This window comes from Lactuca saligna, chromosome 5 (genome assembly GCF_052625555.1).
Source record: "Lactuca saligna cultivar CGN05327 chromosome 5, ASM5262555v1, whole genome shotgun sequence".
NCBI lineage: Eukaryota > Viridiplantae > Streptophyta > Magnoliopsida > Asterales > Asteraceae > Lactuca > Lactuca saligna.
This window is the reverse complement of record NC_136421.1, coordinates 291,551,013-291,556,309: the sequence shown is the minus strand read 5'-3', so window position 1 is coordinate 291,556,309 and position 5,297 is coordinate 291,551,013. Positions and strand designations below refer to the sequence as shown.

Genomic DNA, 5,297 nt, shown 5'->3' with positions numbered 1-5,297 from the left:
CATAATTTTAAAATGCAAGATAAATGGAAAAATCAAAAAATTCTTTTTTTAAATATTATTTTCGGAACTTTAATTAACTAAAAAAAAAATCATATTTTTTTTTGAAAAATATGTGAAATATTCTAAATAGAATATTACACTGTACATATTCTAAAAATAATTTTAAAATTCAAAATAAATGGAAAAATCAAAAAATTGTTTTTTTAAATATTATTTTCGGAACTTGAATTAATTAAAAAAATTAAAAAAAATAAAAAAATAAAATAAAAAAATGCGTCTCACGGTCTCACAAAATTAGGCCGTCTCACATGAACCTAACCCTATATATATATATATATATATATATATATATATATATATATATATATATATATATATATATATATATATATATATATATATAAAAGACCAAAGTCTTAGAAACAAGGAAAGGAGATGAATTTTTAGCCTTAGAACCAATCACAATGCAACCCATAGTTTACAACTTAGAACCAATCACAATGCAACCCATAGTTTACAAAATTTTCAGCATAAAATTCTTAAAAATAATACAACCCATATATGCATAACCGCGTGCCACCCATCCTCCGTCTCCTCTTTCTGTGAATCTTTAATAGTTGTTTTCCATTTACTATATGTGGGCTGGCAATTCATTTTTAAAAAAAAAAAAAAACCTCGATAGAAGTAATATTTGGTGTCCCTTTGTTACTCCCAACCATCTCAACATACGCTTCTTCTCTTTTCAACACATTTTATCCCCATTATATTTAACCTAATTTCATCCGTTCTCTAAACCTCTATCAGAACCACCATCTCCGGCCACCATATAATACTATCCTCCAACGTTGTCGGCTTTAGAATAGCTATGTCATCTCCTTTACCCTTCCATGCGTGTCGTTTGCTTCGCCGACCAGTTCTTTTTTGCTGCCCTTGAGGATCGTCTGTGTTGTCGACGGTCTTCTTCTTCTGATTTCCTCCTTCGCCAAGATCAGAGATGTTTTATTAAGTTACAGGGTAACCTCTCCCTCTATCTATATATGCTTTTGTGTCTCAAATTTCATGTGATGTGAAGAAATATGGGAAACATGTCAGATTCTATCTGCAACCACAGTCATCAACTTCATTGTGGTGACCAACATCAAACAACATCTACCCGTTGTGTCCTCTTCTTGGTTAGTTGTTGGATGATTTTTAGTCTTAAGTCCAATCATAAGTATTTTGTAGAATTTGGATTTGAAGGAGTTTTGATTCTTAAGGTTTACATGTATAGAGGAACGATTGTTATTTTCTTCAAAATTGTTTTTTGGACCTGCAGAAATCAAGACTCACAATATCATTTGCAGAAAAGGAAGACAAAGTTTGATGAACCATGCTGCTTCGGGAATGCATACGTAGAGGTAAAGTTCCTTGCGATTTTTTGGAAGGTAAGTGTTTATGAGTGTGTATTTATATTTATGAACCAATTGATAAATAGCTTGAATGATGATAATCCTAGTGTCTATGATATTACAATGGGATAATATTATAATCACTCAAATTTCAATATAAGAGTATTTTAGTCGATTAAACTATATTTTCAAAAGGAAACTTCCTGATTTTAAGGGATTATTAGTTTTTCTTAAATTTAAAAATCTAAAATTTTTAAATTATTAGTTCAGTTTTAATTATAACGTAATTTTTATTAATAACAAATTTATTCTGTTAGAATGAGAGAATGTAATCCATAAACTAATAAAGATATTTCTAATTTTTATTCTTACACAATATGGTTTTATTCAATTTTTTTTTGATGATTAACATTCATAAAGAATTATACAACATATATTATTAAAAATAAAATTTTTCGAAAAAATACGGATCTTATATGAACCGAATTTTTATATATTTATTTAAGAATCACTAATTATATCAAAATCTAACAAAAGCAATTATCCGCTCTAAAATATTATTATTGCTAAGAATTATTTTATACATTCTGGTGGATTCACTCTCGTTCTCCATCTTTTCTAACTTTTAGACATCAATGATAGCATATTCAAAACCTAAACACATAAAAGAAAACATAATCAACTTTCAAATATTAAAGTTTTCAGTGCATTTTAAAAGAATATATTTATAAAATATGGTAGAACGTGGTAGACATTAAATAATTATAATTTATTTGAATAGAATTTAATCCTCATATCACTTAATCAAATTAAACTTCAATTTTTTTCTTCTTAAAAGCATATTGTTAGTTTTATTCTAAAAGAAGTGTGAACTTATTGAACCAAACAAACACAAATTATAATTGATAATTAACCCTTTTAATACTGAATTAGCTCATAGATAATTAATATATTTTAACAGTAAATTAACATTAACAACAAAACCATAAAGCATAACAAAGTTTACCTTGTATTTGAATGAGCGGTGGAAGAACAATCCTCACCCATGTGCCTTTTCAAGATTTGACGCACGAAAATATTATTTGCTTCCGATAAATCTCGACCAAAACTGTTACTCTATAACAAAATATCCTAATACAAAGATAATAATAATGTTTATAATAATATTAGGATGGGAGAAGATATCATTGTCAAGATATAACCAGACCTATACAAAAGCAAAGATGGTGGACCAATGTTTTGAAAACCGGACCGAACATCGAATCGGCCACCTTACCGGTTCGATGGTTCAGTTGGTTCGACCGGTTCAACTGGTCCTAAAAACCGGATAAACCGGATATATATATATATAAAGATTTTGAAATTTTAAAATGAAACAACAATTTATTGTTTCTACTAATTTTTCATTAATGTTTCTCTTTAAATTTTGTTAGTAATGTAAAAAGTAAAAAATAAAATAAAAGAAGTATTAGATAGTATTTAAATGGGGGAGAGGAATACGAATGGAAAATTGGTTATTGATTTATCCCACATCACCTAAAAAATGAAGTGGGAGGCCTTTGGGAGTATTATAAAAGGGGAGGAATCCTTATAAGTTATCAAAGCAATCTTTGAGCCTTGTACATGAAAGCGGGGTCCTTTTCATTCAATATTAATTTTATCATATTTTTAGTAAACTGGTTTTTTTTTTCTGGTTTGACCAGACCGGTTTTTGGTTGAATCGCTGGTTTTTACTGGTTCGGTTACAAGGCGGTTTTTAGATTATTATTATACCCTTATTTATTTAATTATTGATTTATTTTTCCCCTTAATTTATATTGGTTCTTACGTCCACATATGAACTTACCTCTCTCTCTATATATATATATATATATATATATATATATATATATATATATATATATATATATATATATATATATATATATATATATATATCTGCCTGCCTATATGTATATGTATTGGGTTCGATTTTCTTATTACATGTTCTTATTTTTTATTTATTTATTTATTTTTTTTTACTTCGAACGATTATAATTCTTTAAACACATATGTTTGATTTGTAAAATAGTCAGATGTATGGTGTTTTCATTCATAGCTGTATTGAATGGTTTTGGATAGTGGGATTTTATGGTGTTGATGAGCTTACTATTAAATATTCTTCTTTTTTTTTTGTTTCTGAATCTTATTTTTTTTTAGTCCTAACCACCTTCTAACACCATTTCAAGGTTTGTGTTTAAGCCCAATGCACACATAATTAAAAGTTTGACTGTGTTTTTTGTATAATATATAAAAATTTGTGTCTCTGGGAAGTTCTATACAACACTCACAGCTACACCTCTCAATTAAAAAAAAAAAAGAGTTAGTGGGAGAGATATGAATTCACCTATTTCAGAAAAATAATCACAAATAGTCTGGGTTTTTTTTGTTACCAATAAAGGTTATTCGTTACACATTCATGTTTGATATAAGGATATTTTATCTTGGGCATCAAAAGTGTAGACTAATAGCTTTTTGACTCATTTATGGCTATTGTGCAGGAATAATCTAAGTCCTGAAGAGAATGTTAAAGAAAAAAAAAACATAACTAACTATCGTACCCATAACAACTCCATATCTTGCGAGGGTACTTGTGGAAAAGCAAAGTATGGTTGTTAAGTATTTGTATGTGATTTTTGAAATTGTTCTTTTGATTGTTCTTTGAAAGGTTTTCTAGGAATAAAGAATATAATGGATTTTTTTGAGTGTTTGACTCGTATATTACTGGATATTAGGGAATATGTTAATACTTATATGGTTGGTATGGATAGAATTTGAGAGGTTATTAAGTTTTGGGGAAATGATCTTCATTTTGACTTGTAATGTACAAAATTCAAATAAATATTTTTAACGTGTATGCCTCAAAATTCATAAGCGTGATCTATTAATTTTCAACAATTGTTTTTTAATGGTGAAAATTTAATATGATATAAGATAATAAAATCATTTGTTATTTTGATTCTAAATTATTTATAGAAGATAATAGATAAGTAAACATCTTATTTTATAGGCACTTAAAAAATGACTCAATATACTATTTATGTATGATAAAAGATAATCAAACGATTACAGATTAAAAAAGTGCAATTATTTACTAAAAATAATATAAATGTTATATGATAATAATTATTAAATTTAATTTATATATTTTGTAATAGTTTAGTATTAACTTTCAAATTCCTAAAATCAATAAGTAGGCTTGGTTTTTTGGTAAACTATTCATTGTAAAATTTTGGTTTATTAGTGCAACTATTTGTTTTTTTTTTCTTCACCCCTATGGTTTCTAATGATAACTTTAACTTGATCATCACATTTTCCACGTGTCACTACATCTTTTATATATCTAAGCAAGTAAGCACAACAAAATGAAAGTTACATAACACAAAAATAATCTAATGAAAACTAATTACCGAAAATAAAATTATTTTGAATATTTATCATATTGATTTTTATTGGTTTCTTCATTTACCATACAAATGAAATGGTTTATATTATAATAATATAAATACTAACAACATGCGAATAGTAGGTTCGTTAAATTTTGTTATAAATATGTTTTTTATAATAAAAAAAGATGCTTTAAAATTGATCTATATAACATAAATACAATAAAATTGATTTTTTTGGACGATTAACTTTTACATATATTTTATATATAATCTAATCGTAAAATAAAACCAGAGTAATAGATGACAGCAGATAGGAAAGTATTCAGCCACGACATCTAGGGGTGCTCGATTCTAATATCCTAATCCGTATCCAAATTTCGGATATTCGAAATCTTAGATATCCAAATCCACTATCTGAATTTTTGGATATCGGGTTTTGAACATCCCAAACGTCATCAACATACCTAGCTAGACTCCATTT

General features: G+C 27.0%; 1 long non-coding RNA gene across 2 annotated transcripts; it reads left to right on the top strand.

Moving 5' to 3' along the window:
• The first annotated feature begins 643 nt into the window (after window positions 1-643).
• On the top strand, window positions 644-4,140 carry LOC145048170 (uncharacterized). 2 transcript variants are annotated; one of them, XR_013682766.1, is made up of 3 exons: window positions 644-1,172; window positions 1,316-1,397; window positions 3,929-4,140. It is a non-coding gene; the product is annotated as an uncharacterized LOC145048170 (long non-coding RNA). The 2 variants fall into 2 exon arrangements; XR_013682765.1 differs by having other exon boundaries at window positions 1,316-1,424.
• The last annotated feature ends 1,157 nt before the right edge of the window (window positions 4,141-5,297 follow it).